Source organism: Notothenia rossii (genome assembly GCF_949606895.1).
Source record: "Notothenia rossii genome assembly, chromosome: 4".
Taxonomy (NCBI): Eukaryota; Metazoa; Chordata; class Actinopteri; order Perciformes; family Nototheniidae; genus Notothenia; species Notothenia rossii.
This window is the reverse complement of record NC_136902.1, coordinates 83,592,927-83,609,324: the sequence shown is the minus strand read 5'-3', so window position 1 is coordinate 83,609,324 and position 16,398 is coordinate 83,592,927. Positions and strand designations below refer to the sequence as shown.

The following is a 16,398-nucleotide window of genomic DNA, read 5'->3' as shown; positions in this document are numbered from 1 at the left end:
TCAAGGGTCTGACCTGGACAAAGTTTGTTCTTTTGTCCCTTTTCATTTTCAGTATTTACCAGCGTTGTCCTATTTCAAACAATGAATGTTTTCCATAATCCTGATTACAGTCTGAAACAGTTGATACCTGAACAGTACAAGCGTAGCTGCTCACATGATGGGCCCAGATACTAGCTATAATGCCTACTCAATGGAATAGAAATGAAATGCTCTCAAACTTAAACAACTACATTTTTAGGCTGATGTTTCTGTCAATCCTGTAATATTTGTATATGGTTGTTTGACTATTCTTGGGTGTACGACTTGACTAGCCTTAAAACAGTTATTAGAATAACCACCAACTTGGCAGAGCATTATAAGATATTCAAATGTATCTCAACTTTTATTATAACAATGTAAATATTATATTGACATTTTTCTATTAAACTGAAAATAACATTAAATAAATGTATGTTGAAACTAAATGGAATTCATTCAAATCAAATCAAATAACACTCAAGTGTCATAAACACAAATCAAATCAATCACCATACAGCATGATTAAAAGCAAAAACAAAAATCTAGATGTTTGAGATTTAACCGGAATATTCTATCTTTCAAGCTGAAAAAAATAAAATGATTTCGAATAGATTTTAGATTTCGCCCCCCACTAGGGCACCATTGATATCACACAATGTGTTACTGATTGGACCCCCAGCTGAGTCAGTAACACCTCTTTCAGGTCAGGAGAATAACACTTATTTTCAGTCTATGTACTGTAAGGTGATCGTTGTGGAAGTGCACAGAAAGAGGGATCTTACTGTAGGCTATAGGAAGCGAGTGGTAGAAAAGACAAGCGAGTGGAGCCAGTGAGGCAGACAGAAAGCAAGAAAAACGAGAAAATGACATCTCTTACTGAAATAGAATCTGCAATGGTCATGATGGGAAATCCTCTGGAGGTTTTTGGAGTAAAAGTGCAGAAAGCTCTTACTTAAGATTGCTAGTGAAGACTTGGCTGGGGAGAGATATTGCTGCAAATGCACGTACATGTTGTCTCTTACTGCCAAAGCAACTCTAACATTACCTTTGACGGAAACTAATGGTAACCCTTGTATTTATGTTTTAGTCATGTTGTAAAAAACGAAATCCTCTCAGGAGCATCCGTGCAAACTGTATGTTTTCTGTAACACACTAAAAGTATTCTAAGGATTTTCCCCTTTCTCTCTGTATCATCCCTTCCTCAGAGGCCATGTGCACTGTGCTAAATCGCTGTTGCATGATTCAAATAAACGTAATCCCTTTTATCCATATGTTGTAAGGCTGCGTCATACAACCATATATTGTCTTCTCAACCTGTTTCACTCCGGATCTTCCGCGGGACCACGGTGCACTAAAGACTAACTTACATAAATCCGATTACGCGCGCAATATTTGCTGAGTATATCAAATCTCTTCCGGCGTACCTGTGTATGGCAGCACGCTAATTTCCTCTGAAGGACTTCATTTAAGAATAGAATTTGCGTGACTTTTTAACCATCATTACACATAGGTTAGTGGATTTAACATCAATTAACGTCTCATCAATAACCAAACAAAGCTCTCTCCGTCTTCCAAGCTTTTAATGTGAATGATGTAAGATGTAAAAAGGTCAAAAAAGGTTCAATGCTCACCGAGACACATCGGTATCAACAGGGTGTATACAAACATGTCTTCCGTTGCAATGGATAATAACTTCTGCATCCATGTACTTAGATAAAGTCGTTTAGGGTTGAAACTTTTAGTTTGTTTGCTGTGTTTCTGTGTGTGTGCCTCCTTCATCACCAGAAGGCAGGAGGTTTATTAGAGCAGCTGGAGTCTGAACGCCCCCTGATGTGGCACTAAACTTTAAATTACAGACTTTTCTCTGTATGTGTGCGTGTGCGTTAGTGAGTGTGTGTGTGTTTTGGAGGGGTATGACATATTCTGCCTCCCATGTGGATTAAGCACATGGGAGCACTAACCTGCATATAATCTATATCTGTGTTTGAAATGTTGGCCGGTGCATGTGTCTTTTGTGTGTGTGTGTGTGTGTGTGTGTGTGTGTGTGTGTGTGTGTGTGTGTGTGTGTGTGTGTGTGTGTGTGTGTGTGTGTGTGTGTGTGTGTGTGTGTGTGTGTGTGTGTGTGTGTGTGTGTGTGTGTGTGTGTGTGTGTGTGTGTGTGTGTGTGTGTGTGTGTGTGTGTGTGTGTTTCCCCCCACATGGTCCAGGTAGCACAAGGAGGCATCCCTTCTGGCTTCCACTTTTGAACACACACGTACAAAATGAGACACACAAGTTCCCTCCGGTGGATGACTGCACGTTTCTACGGATGATTAGATTACATAAGAAAACACTGCACAGCCCTAATAGTTGGTAAACCCAGATTACGCAGGATTATCATCCCTTTTGCCCCGCCTCTGTTCTCCCTCTGTGTGTATGAGTGTGTGTGTGTCTGTGTTTGTGTATGGAGAGAGTTGATGACGGGGGAGGAAACCGGAGGAGGATGGGGGAAAGGGGTGATCTGATGTGTGTGTGTGTGAGGTGGGGTGGGGTAGAGGGTTTGAATGATGCTGCAAACACCAGAGCCAGATGGGACAGAACCCCTAAGCAGCTTAGAGTCACAGTAATCACGCAGGCTAAGTTGCCATCAATGGTGTATGTGCATGTTTGTGCGTGTGCACGTATGTAGACGTCTATATCTCCTGCATTCAACTGTGGATGCGCAGACGCAATCTTGTGTACACAAACTGAGAATGTAAGAAAGAGAAAGAGAGTGAATAAAACATTCTCATGCGATCGAGATATGAGAGTAGACAGGGAGAGAGTGGGAGAGCGAAGCTGCGAGAGTGAGTTAGTGGTGCAAGATCCGATAATGGAGACAAGCAGGTCAAAGAGGTGGTATTATTTCGTCCTCGTGCCAATGAGATATCACAGAAACAATGGAGTGGGAAATGATACTGTGTATGTCATGCTACACGGATATTGGCCTCAGGGGATCAGGAATCAATAACCCCCTGTCAATAGCAATCAGCTTTGAATTTGTGTATAGAATTGATCACTGAGGTTCAAAAAGTTAAATCCCGTGATTTTCATGCATTCGGAACAAGTCCTATACATGATACTAAGAGCCTTTTAGAAATGCATATGCATGAAACATAAACACATAATGAACACTCATGTCTTTGCAAGCATTTCTGATGTGTTGCTTTCCGCACAGTGAGAGGAGATAGCTTTAAAACTACATCAAACAAAAAAAAACTGCGAAATGTAAGACCCAGGAGAGAAGCTTGCATGAATGTATTTACCTACATGAATATTCAATAATGGGGATGCAGCACTTCACAAAGGGAAGTAATCACTGATTTATTTATTAGTGTTTTTGACATGCTATGCAATTATGCCACTGCAGGCAGGCTGCTCCGAGCCAAAGCTGTGTGTCTCTGTAGCACTGGTTAAGTTTAAAGCTCTAATATTGATTTAAATGGATCAATAGTGATGATTATTCTTGAGGAGGCATACTAACAGTTAATGAAGGATTAATGACACACTGTGGAAATGACATTGTTTCATTTTTGTGAGGTTTCCAATTATTTCATTCAAATGAGATCACCTTACTTTTCATTCAGCGCACCCCCCTCTACTTTCTATTCCCCTCTCCCTAAAGAGAAGAGGGAGTCGACAGCTAGCCCCACTCTCCGCTCATTGAACGCTCGTCTTTGCTTTTGATGGAATTAATTTGAATGTAAATGATGCCGCGATGGAAAAGCTTTCATTGGCACCAGAGCAACATTTCACACAACGATACCACGCGCGCTACACCCTGATGTCTGAGCCGTCCACAGAGAGACAGAGAAAAACAACAAAAGAGCTGCACCAATATGTGGCTATTACTTTCTCTGAAGCCATTAACAGCTGCCGGAGATAATGAAATTATATTGTCACTCCCTGGATTTAGTCAATGATTGCATCAATAACTGTCTTCATTCTTCATTGGTCATTTTTCTCTACATCAATGAGGCCATTGGTGTCATATGGCTCTTAAGGGATATGGTCGGATTTCCAAAGTAATGTCACATTTATCGGTAAGACTTTACTAGAAAGGGAGTTGAGACAAATAAGACACAAAGGCAAGACGACAAAAGATCAAAAGAACTGAGAACATGAAAGGAGGCAAAATGGAAATTGGATTTAATCGACTGTAAAATGAGCCATTATTGAAAAACAGGAGAAAGAAGACCTGTTTGAAACTGAAAATAGGCAAACAAGTGCTTAATGCAAGACAGGTCTCTAAATAAATGATGTTAAAGGTAGAGGCTTACAATGTGGGAAGTGTGTCCTCAAATCCCAAAACTGAAGAGGTACATCTTCTGCGCACATGTTCTGTATTTGTATATATTTGTGTTATCTTTACAAAACTGAGAATGACGAAGATTTGGCGAGTTGAAGTACAGATCAAATCCAGGTTACACGCTGGGCACTTTACCAAACTTTTAGAACAGCCCCTTTTTTAGTTTAGATTTTCTTTCCTGCATTGGAGAATCCTCAGTCTTTATTAATTCAGTAGAAGAGGGGAACCATGTATGGCTCATTTTTGGGAAAGAGGAAAGGAACCATTTACCTTCTGTATCACATGATACTTCCTCTCCTTCCTCTCCTCCTTCACTCTTCAGATCATTGTCACAAAAAAAACCTCCCCGCACACCATAATCCATCTGAAACAAGCATAAATAAGTAATGATATATATATATATATATATATTGTCATTGTCCAGTACAAAAAGACACAAATGTGTTTGTTCAGATTATCAGAAGGACTTACTCTTTTTTTGATAGGATGGGGAATTTCACTCACTTCTTTAAGGTAAATAAGGCATCCAAAGTGTAAAATAGGCCTTAACTTAACTTTACATGCACACAGTTTGTTTTGATAGGACAAGCAATAAGAAACACATTTAAAATAGAAGATATTGCTCGTTGTAGAAATACAAGTGAAAAATACAAAGTCAAATCCAGAAATATGTTGAAAGAAAGGTTGAAAAGAGACTCGGCTACACTATTGTGATTTATGCAATCATCCACTAACCAGTCTATGTTAGACCCATTTAATATCCGATAGATACTATTAATATTTGCTGCAATCTGCACTCAACCCCTCTCCCACTAATCACTGTGTTTTATCAGCAGCTCCGGCCTCCTTCATGTTCAGAGGTCGAGCATGGCCACATTCACCATTCCCCGTCTTTTACATCACCATTGATTTCCAGTATTCTCCCAAAGTGAGCGTTCGGCCCGCTCACCCCCAGCACCATACATCACCTGACATTAAGGCTTCACCTTTTATATCTTTCCCCTTAAATCATCGCATCCCTTACAGACACCTCTGCCTTTACGGCTTCCTCAGCCTCTCTGATTTCAAACTGATGCCTCTCCCAATGGCCACTTATCTTTCCTTGTGGAGAAGACAGTCATATTTTTGAAGATATCTCTTAGAATAGGAGAGGTTTTTTTAAAGATTTATCAGCCTTTCAATTGATGCGAGCATCCGCCTTCCTCGAATCCTCCTCTTTCAACTACACAGCCCGGGCACAGTCTTGTGAACCAGTCAAGATGTCACTTTGATGCTTTGTAAATCCTGCTCCTCTCTTTTGACTCTCCTTGGATGGAGGTATAAGAATCTCATAATATCTTTTGGAAATCGTAAGCGTTCACTGTTCTCTCCGGCGTTCTGAGACAGGAATAGACTGATGAAGTGTGTGACTGCCTCCACAGTAATTATGTGATGAATGCGTTCATTCTCTATGAAGCCCCAAGCAGTGAATAGCTCAACTGATTATTGAGGGGTGTGCTCTTTTGTGTGTGTGTGTGTGTGTGTGTGTGTGTGTGTGTGTGTGTGTGTGTGTGTGTGTGTGTGTGTGTGTGTGTGTGTGTGTGTGTGTGTGTGTGTGTGTGTGTGTGTGTGTGTGTGTGTGTGTGTGTGTGTGTGTGTGTGTGTGTGTGTGTGTGTGTGTGTGTGTGTGTGTGTGTGTGTGTGTGTGTGTGTGTGTGTGTGTGTGTTTGTGTGTGTGTGTGTGTGTGTGTGTGTGTGCACATGAGAAAAGATAGCTCAAACAAAGAATCTCAAAGAAAGAGGACGGCATGTGTAATTAACTTTCTGCACCTCCAATCTGTTGTATCACTGAATGAATCCTAACAGGTTACCACTCTCCAAAAATTATAAATAACCTGGCACTCCTCGTGGAAGTCTTGTTAGCCAAAAAGGCGGGACATTTAGTGCCACACCCTACCTACTATGTCCTTTTCAACCACACATTCAGAAATATTGAGCCAGCTGCCAGTTGGTTATTTCTGTTACAACACCATTTATCTCAGCGTTTGAGTGAAACATTAAGGCTAACACATCAAGCCTTCAACATTTTAAACCCCCCTTAGATGGATGTTAAGCTCCATTAATAATACCACGGTCTTGCTGGCCAGCTCTTATGGATTTTCCTTCATAGACGGGATATAGTGCGAGTGGCAGAGCTAGAGTCGGAGCTGGAGGGAGCGCAAGACGGATCATAGATGGATAATGTACAATGGCTCCCGTGTCCAGCCCCTGAAAAGAGCTACTTTACTGTAAGCCTCCAAGGGCTGGACCTTAGCAAGCGTAATGTATTTGGAAAACAGGTAGGAATGACAAAGAATGACGTGTAGTAGTGTCTTTATCTCAAAACCACCTCTGGCATTCTGAAGATCCGTATTCCTCTCAACTGGACAGTATCAAATACTGTGCAATGGTGGAATGTATAAGTAAGTGCATTACTCAGGTTGAGCACTGTTTGCAACATATTGTAGGTTTTGTATCCCTGTAATACAGCTGTAGTGTCAACATGCTATTTTATACGCTAATTATGCCGATGTTGAAAAACTCGCTAATCAACAACTTTGCTAACACTGCCAAACATCAAGCAAGTGCAACAACACAAGACAGGTAATGTAACAAACCTGCCCAGCCGGCTGTACAATGTGAAGAGTTAGCAGTTCAATCTTTGCACCTTCTGACCAAGAGCCGTTCAAACGGTCATGCCAGCACGGTGCATCGATGAGGGCTTAGGATAACGGTTTTATGTTTATGTGTTTACTCTCGGTTCTTTTAGATTAGCTTTACAGTATCTGACAGTTGTATGTCATATTTTTCAAATAAAATTTTACCTATAATTAATATAATGCATAGCTAAAGGTCAGACAACCCGGATGCAAGGGATGACATAACATGGGCCCAGACCCCACTTAAAGAAAGGGCTTCAGTGTGAATCAATAAGCAACTAAAAAGTCCATATCATTTTAGTATGCATTGTGGATTAGTGCATATTTTGTCTGTGGAATTGTATTCAATTGCCCCACAGTGATCCTTTAGGGGCCTCTGTAGGTTTAAGGGCAGTTTAATAACTTCTCAGGACCTAGCCACACAATTCAAATGACAATTACATTTTATTAAAAATAATAACACAGAAAGACATTTTTCTGCTGCAGATTTTTTTTGAGGTTATACTTCTGCATTTTTACACAAATAAAATATATTTTGTAATGGATAATCTTTACTCCGTTTAGCTGTTACTTTACCTATGGCAAGGGCCTAAATGTTTTCCTTCCACTGGTAATGTAAGAAGGCTATTATTCAGTATGTAAACAAGACTCTCATGACCACGGTTACACACAAACATGGACACACACACTCCGTTATCCTCTGAGACGCACAAGCAGCTCACTGCCTGTCAGTCAGGCCCTGAGGAGTCTCAGTGGACGCTCGCACACAGAAAGACGTGAAGAAAAGATCAATGGGCTTGCGTTTATCGAGCAACATACCCTCCCTCCCACTCCTGCACCACACCATCACCACAATCCCCACCACAAAGTCTCTGACCTGCCCTTCGACAGCCAACGCAGTGAAGGTATTGATTTCTCTATATCAAGTCAGCCTTCATGAAAAGCCCCAGGCAACAGAGGAGGAGCTGGAAAAGAAGGGTATGAAGAAGAGGAAGATGGGACGAAAAGAAGAGAAAGGAGGGCAGGGAGAAATGTGTAAAATTGTAAATCAACACCTGATACCTCTGATACTTCACATGACGCTGAACAGAATCACATGTCAGATTTAAGCGTGGCCTAAACTTCGGTACATGCCCAGGCTTTTGAAATGTTAAAAATAATTAGCTTGATCTGTTCTTGTTGTTGGTTTGACACGCATGATTCACATGTTCTTTCAAGGGGATGGGAGATGGCTGTGAAGCTTACATTATGAACATTATCGTTACGTTAAGTACAGACAGAATCAACTTCTCACCTCTAATGGAGGCTTTAGTATGTGCAACACTGACTGACACATCTCTCAATTAGCCCTCACAATAAAGGGTCATGAATTCAGCCATTTTATTCATACTGCATCAGTAGTGGGTTTCTACGTGCGTTTGGATACTTTTTTTATCAGTGAAAGCATCTCGCTATCGGAGTCCTTTATAACCTCCACAGAGACACAGTTATCAAAGCACCCTGTAAGAGCCCATGTACGAGCCTCGCTGCCTGCCTTTAAAGTCTACAGGTGCTTCACTATCAAAGCAGCACTATACAAAGAAAAACAAGTTCCTAGATATTTACACTCTATCCCTGGTCCTTCAAGTCTTTACTTTGAGCAAATTATTTCGTTTTTTCAATCTGTAGTTTGGCTTCATGATGTGTCTCTTTCTCCACTTTGATGAGAATGCATCTCTTATACAAGTTAAACCAGGTTAAAGGAAGAAATTCACCACACTTTCATATCAATATAACACCTTGTAATGCCTCCTCCATTGACTCCAGTCAGGTAAAGACTGTGACTTGGTGGCTTATATGTCAGTTCAGTAATGAGTGTTTAACCTGGGATTTGTGTGGATAAACGGTAATTGTAATGTTGGGTTGTTTAAAATGTTAGTGTGTTTGGAGGTGGAGTAGGTCTGTCTGCTGAGCCTAATGGGCAGCACGTGCAGCTCCTCATTCATCAGCTGTTACTCTCTTCTGCCTTCCTTCCCTCGCTCTGTCTCTCACACGCCTTCTCTCCGTCATGCACGCACACTCATTTTCACCCATCTTCTCTTTTCACTGCAACCCCACTCTTTGTGGAGGAGTAATAGGAGGCGTGTTTGCCAGCCATATGGCAGTGCCAGGGGCCTCCGGAGCAGATGTGCTCGGCATTGGGGCTCTGCTCTGTCAAGCACATGCAACACACACACACACACACACACACACACACACACACACACACACACACACACACACACACACACACACACACACACACACACACACACACACACACACACACACACACACACACACACACACACACACACACACACACACACACAGCGACTTGCTCTTTGCCTGTTGTAAAGAAGAGGTCACTGACTGACAAAAACATTATCTAACTACCAAAGTGTGATGCAGGAGCGACAATCCTACTGTGAGCAACCTTCGGGTCTCAATGGGACTTTTGTCAGTGTATGCTTTTTTCTGTCTGAAAGTTGTGAATCCTGTAATAAAACACAAGCAGAGTATTCAACCACTTATGTATAGAACACACTCAAATGCCCAAAAATACGATATGTTGTATAATGTGATGGTATCCAAGCACAATGCTTCAACTGTAAAGAGGCTTGTAGGACAGCAGAATCACAGGTTTGTTAAGCATCATAATATAAATGTCCTTTTTTATCCAGATATTTTATATCTACTGAAAGATGGTAAATAGATCAAAGAGTTGCCTTTGACCGATCAGATTGTAATAAAACTTCCCTTGAGTGATCAAACTTCGGTGCTTTTGACTTCCTGTTTGTTTCGCTGTCTAAAAAAGAGCCGTTCCTTTGAGAGCGCCGACTCAGCGTGTTTGTGTTGATTTTTTTCCCGAGCCCTTTTTTGCTGAATAGTAGAAGAAAAATGGAGGTGTGTGTGTGTGTGTGCGTGTGTGCGTGTGTGTGTGTGTGTGTGTGTGTGTGTGTGTGTGTGTGTGTGTGTGTGTGTGTGTGTGTGTGTGTGTGTGTGTGTGTGTGTGTGTGTGTGTGTGTGTGTGTGTGTGTGTGTGTGTACGTGTGTTACAGTACAGTAAAGTTTCCTCTGAATGAAATGGGATGCAAATTTGAACAGTGTGCAGAATGAGAATATAGGCTGGTTCCCAGTGTTTGCTGAGCCAGCGTTCGACCTACATCAAACTTCCAAAAGCAGAATTAGTTAGTAAGCATCAATCATGCTGGTCAACACGTAGGCACAAGCACACATCAAAGCGTTCTGGGTAAAAAGGTTTCCCACACAGATTCACTTTCTTTACGCATCCACTTAAACAACTGTTCAGATGTACCTCAGTTTATTATCTACAACTTATTAAAATGAGTACACCAGTGCTGGTTGAGACAGAAATAAAATAATGATGCAGTCATGTTGCAAGCAAGTTTATTACAATAACAATTCATATATGAGTTTGTTTCAGCCCTGGAATAACTTCATATCAATTTATGATGAATTGTTCCTGTGACAAAATCTATAAATACTTACATGTAAGCTTATTTTGTGTGATGTTTACAAATGAAATAGAGGGAAGCTGAGCTTTGCTATTATTGTAAAGGATAATGTACTGTAATCATATGACATACTTCACATGTGTATTTACCACTGAAATACGTCCAATCATCAAGAGTACTTGTCTACACAAAACTGAACATGTCTAAAAGAGATCCATGTCAGGCCACAACCCTCCTTGGTTCCTGGATCAACTCAACATAATTAATCAAAAGTCGACTGTGAATGGACAGCGCAAACAAAAGACGACAACAACCATTTTTAATTTAGATAAAAATTGGTTTTTGAAGAGAATCAATATTTGTTCTTATTCCTTCTCTAAATAACGACACAAATCACTTTGCTGGTCGTATGTCATGGTGGAGTCAGCTCAGAGCAGCTGTCCACAAGGAGACCACAAAACCTTTTCAGACACTTGGTAAGATAAGTTTAGAGCAAGTGTGTGTGTGTGTGTGTGCGTGTGTCGTGCAGTGTGTGTGTGTGTGTGTGTGTGTGTGTGTGTGTGTGTGTGTGTGTGTGTGTGTGTGTGTGTGTGTGTGTGTGTGTGTGTGTGTGTGTGTGTGTGTGTGTGTGTGTGTGTGTGTGTGTGTGTGTGTGTGTGTGTGTGTGTGTGTGTGTGTGTGTGTGTGTGTGTGTGTGTGTGTGTGTGTGCAAGACGGCTGGTGAATCGGAGTCAGTGGTTTCTCAATACTTTCAAATAGAGAAAGTTTGGCAGGTTGATCTTATATAGTTCATGGAGGAAGGTCATGCGACATGAAGAAAGTTAAGGAAATAAAGATATCAGAAGTAGCTGTAACTGGTTTGGGACATGGCTTTGGTTTGGTGCTTCTGTTCCCCACAGTCCTCTGATAGACTCAATTCCTGAGTGACAGACTCAAATATATACAGTATCTTAAAAAAATACTTTTTTTTATTAAGCAGAAAAACTAATTATTTTTAATTTGAACCTTTTTTGAACTGTTATAAATCAGATGTGGCAGAACTCAACCTCAGCAGAGACTTTCAGCTTTACTCTCTGCTTTCCTCCGATAATACACATCAGTGGCACCGAGTTGAGCGAGGGTTCATCGTGAAGGTACACACAGGGACTCACACGGGGGATAAATCATTACGGGCCTTTTATTGCTGGAGAACTGTACTAACCAAATCAGCTGCAAAAGCGCAATTTCTCCCAGGAGGCAGGGCGAGTGTTGGCGGGCTTAAAATCATAGTCTTAATTTGGAGAGGTAGTGAAGGAGAGGAAGACAGAGCGAGAGATACAAAGAGGTAGATCCAACCAGGCAGAATGATGGGGAAAAGAAACAAAGAAAAGAACAAAGTAGAGTAAGACAATTAAGTAAGACAGCAATCACTGCCTACAAGCCAATTACTTTCTAAGGGGTAGGAGACAAAGCTACCTTAGGCTAAACGCTGGTTCCAGGAATAGTACTCTAGTATTATCTGCTGGCTGGCACTGTGGGGCTCTGGCTGGCTGACTGAGAAGCTTAGACTGTATTTGTGTTAACCTGTGTCGTGCAGACAGTGGACGAGTGCCAGTAGACTTGGTTACCTGCTGACGTATACAGAGGGTAACAACGCTGCTTTTTCACAACACAGCAGTGTCAGGGCCTCTGGTTTCAAATAAAGCATCTGCAATCATTTTTAAAGTTGTTCTTTTTGGACATTTACATTTCTCAACTGCTCGTCATGGTGGTTAGTAATTGACATAGTTACAAATATGATTGTGTAACAACCTTATGCTCTAATCAAAATCAATAATGGTACTTCGACTAGGGAATGCTGCATTCTTTACACTTTCTGTCGTTTTAACTTTTACCTCTAAGCTACCTACATACCAGTCATGGAGACACACTGTTGTCACTCACTTAAAAGAGACTTGAGAATGTCAGCAGCAAAAGAGCCAAACATAACCCCTTGCCAGTCATGTCATCTTACTGGCAGATCAGTATGCTTGCCAGGATTTTAGATATACGTGCAGACACTGTGACAGGTTTGCCAAACATGCATGTCAGACAGGGAATGGAGTTACTGCACACAGAGATGGCATGAAAGCTACAGGGGGGCTGGTGGCTGACGTGAAAGTTATCTGTTTCTTAGGGGGAATCCAGGTCTGGTTCCTCAGCTGTCATTTGAATCAACATACCCAACACCATGTGCTGGCAATTTGCAAAACAGCATGTTTTTTTTTGCTGTATGAGCGAGCATGGGAGATGTTTTTGGTTAGAGCTGAATATTGCGATTAGTGTACTCCACTGAAGTTGGTACTTGATATTTTTTGGATAAAGCGTTTGAGTGTGTGTGTGTGTGTGTGGTATGTGTGTGTGGTATGTGTGTGTGTGTGTGTGTGTGTGTGTGTGTGTGTGTGTGTGTGTGTGTGTGTGTGTGTGTGTGTGTGTGTGTGTGTGTGTGTGTGTGTGTGTGTGTGTGTGTGTGTGTGTGTGTGTGTGTGTGTGTGTGTGTGTGTGTGTGTGTGTGTGTGTGTGTGTGTAGTGTCCAGGGCTGCATGTGCAGAGCCATCTGTTTGCCGCTTTAGCAGTAGTCTTCCAATGCCCGGGCTTATCTGTGCACGAGGGCAGTGGCCTACTTTAACCTTCTGCTCGCTCATTGGACACAGACGAGCGCACTAGTTTGGTTGGTCACCAGTTTACTTGTTAACAATTAGTTTTCACCATCATTTGCATTAGGTGTCTGTCTTTTTTGTTTAACTTCGACCCCAGAGTAGTAGACTCAACTTGTATGCTGATGCCAGAGAAACACAAATAAACCTACAGTAGTCAGCTGCAATGTCTCCAAACAGACCAGGTCACAAGTGGGGACTTTCTGCTACTCATGTGATGTGACAACATGTTTTGCTTCTATCCAGCAAATATATTGCAATGAGTTCCAGAACTAACTTAGAATAGTTCAGATAAAGTGAGATTGAACTCCTGCACATTTGACTGTCCATTCATTGTGAGGATGTAAGCATATAGTGTGACCAATGCTACATGCTATAGCTTGTTTGTGGACAATGAGGCCTTTTGTTTATTGTAGTAACACATTAGGATCGCTGTAAGTCTGGCAAGTCCGACACAGTACAGTTAAGAGGACAGTATTAAGCTATGTAGGGTTGTAAGAGGGCGCTCTTAGGGAGTTGGCTGTTGTAGCTAATAGGTCAACTGGGAGGGGCGGGGCATGGGATGAAGAGGAGGATGAGTGATCCTGATGAGTCATCCTCTTTCATCGAATGAGGGTTTGTCGGAAGGACCAAAAGGGGAGAACATGGAGACGAGGAAGGGAGGTAAATGGAAGAAAAGGAGGGGTTAAATGGGCAAAATCATGTGAGGACAAATCTTTAAACTGAAATCATCTGAGTTCCCTGTGACCAACCAAAACCCCCAACCCAATAAAGGAATTGTGCACAATAATGTTTTTAACAATCAGAGCATGTAATGTGAAGCAGTATCTAGTCGTTCAGATATAGACTCATGTACCAGCATGCAAATGATCATTTTTCATTTTCTATAGTAAGTAGTTTACAACAAAATATGCACACAATTTGACAGAGGACGGTGCCCTCAGTAGGAAAGTGATTTTTCAGATTTAGTTCACAGAGTTTGTTTGTATGGTTTGTTTGTTATGAACACAGTAGACAGGACCAGCATTTGCTTCTTTGTGAAATATGAATGAGGACCTTTTATAATATGCTCCCTATAGACTCTGATAAAAAGGCCAGCCTAAAGGCTCAGTTTGTTTACTAGATGTGTAACCTCCTCTTACAGCCCTATCAACATCTAAAGTGAGTAATAGGTTTATCATCTATCAGAGTTAAAGAGATGTATCAGATGATATATAGACAGCACAGCTTGCACAATAAGTTCAAAGACATATATTGACATTTTGGAAAATGTGCTTGCTATGTTTCTTGCTGAGAATTACTTTGTTGAATTTTGTTACAGGCAATACATTAATTATGAAGCTGCAGCCAGCTGCCGGTTAGCCTAGTTCAGCATTAAGAATGAAAACAGGGGAAACAGCTGCCCCTAGCTAACAAAGTCAACCTACTTACACCTTTGACACTAACTATATAAATAAATGTATCTTGTTTGTTTCATTTGAACAAACAGTGTACAAAAAGGGTATAAATTGCAAGTTGTGTAACTTCCTGTGGAGACAGCAATACATTACTGACACTCCCAATAAATGTTTTTTCCGCACATTCATTCACAAAAAAACGGATTGTTATGCTCTACACCAGGGGTGTCAAACTCAATTTCATTGCGGGCCACATTTGCATAAAGGATGGACTCAAAGGGCCGGTTGTAACTATATATAATATATATATAAAATAATGTATAATATGACATTATTGCCTCTGTATTGGATTATTATCGGATAGGATAATAACTTAGTAATTAACTACGTCTGAAAGCTGAAGTCCAGGGCAAACAATTGCAAGTCTCTTCAGTGCGCAATGTCACAAAACGAGATGCATTGTGGGACATGTAGTTTACGGGCAACCTGCTTCTGTAAAGTGGAATGTAACCGTATAATAAACGTATTATATTCTTTGCAAGCTCTTGCGGGGCCACATAAAATGAAGTCGCGGGCCGGATTTGGCCCCCGGGCCTTGAGTTTGAGATCCCTGCTCTACACAAACAAAATAATATGTCGGTGGGCTTTTTAAAACCTTTGGACAGAGCCAGACTGCTCCCTCCTTGTTTCCATGCTAAGCTAAATGTTTTACACTTTTTCATCTGTCTGGCTTCACTCTCAGCAAGAACATTAAAAAACTAAATGTTTATTCCATTGAACTGGCAATCATTTTTTAGGCTTTCTCGACTATGCAGAAGGAACATATGCCCAATTATATCCATTCATAAAATGTCTGTCATCGCAGCTTATAATAATAATAATAATAATAATAATAATAATAATAATAATGCACTTTATTTGTATAGCGCTTTTCACAACTCAAAGACGCTTTACAGTGTGAGGGAGGGTAGACAAACAAGGACAGGCAAACAAGTAAGTATAGTAAAATACAAAGGCAGTCAAGAGGACTTCTAAAGAGGTATTCAGGCAGTATACACTTTCAGTTTCAAAACTTAGTTGTTCTGTGACTTATTTTGACCTCAGCAGTGCTTTGAGCATGGTGCTTGATGAGTTCCCACCGAGCAGCTGGGTACACAGCCATACCACCTGAGTTTCACACGGATGTCTTTGTTCGCTTGTTGGTTCGCCCTGGTGCCTCACGGGCAGCCGCGACTTCACAGGGTCCGCCATACATGAACACAGCCCATCACAAGGCCCCTGGGTATCCTGCAAAAGGAATGGGACAGAGCGTCGTTTCTGCGTGGGCACAGGTGTCGGTGCACAGGAATCCATGTGTGGATGTGTTCATGCTTGTGCTTGATTTCATGCCTTTTGTCCTCGCAGTTGCTTCACTTCTAGTGTGTAGGTTAAAGCACGAACGCAAATCGCAAATGGCGTTTGAGTCCAAAGCGTGGATGCAGATCAAACATGAAATGTGATCAGAGCTGCCAACTGTCACGCCTGAAGCAGGAGATACAAGATGTTCTCGATCTCTCGTCGCTGCCTCACTCTTCTCCTCTCACTCCTTAAGAGGTCTCACGCTCTGAGAAAACGCAGCTGACAAAAGGAGGCTATCACGCATGAAGCCTGCTGACTGTGATGTCTGTGTCGGTTTCTACAGTATACTATTGTCACGGAACCTGAAAGCACAGATTGATGGTCATTTAAGATGAGTTGAAGGATGTGGATACTCACTGTTGCCTGCAAAGAGGAATACACTTAGTATAGTGTAAGAGAGGATTACAA

At 41.4% G+C, this 16,398-nt stretch overlaps 1 protein-coding gene across 1 annotated transcript in view; it reads left to right on the top strand.

Moving 5' to 3' along the window:
• The window catches only part of igsf11 (immunoglobulin superfamily member 11), an 87,261-nt gene that overhangs the window by 55,790 nt on the left and 15,073 nt on the right, over positions 1 to 16,398 (top strand). The gene's annotated exons all lie outside the window — the stretch shown is intronic.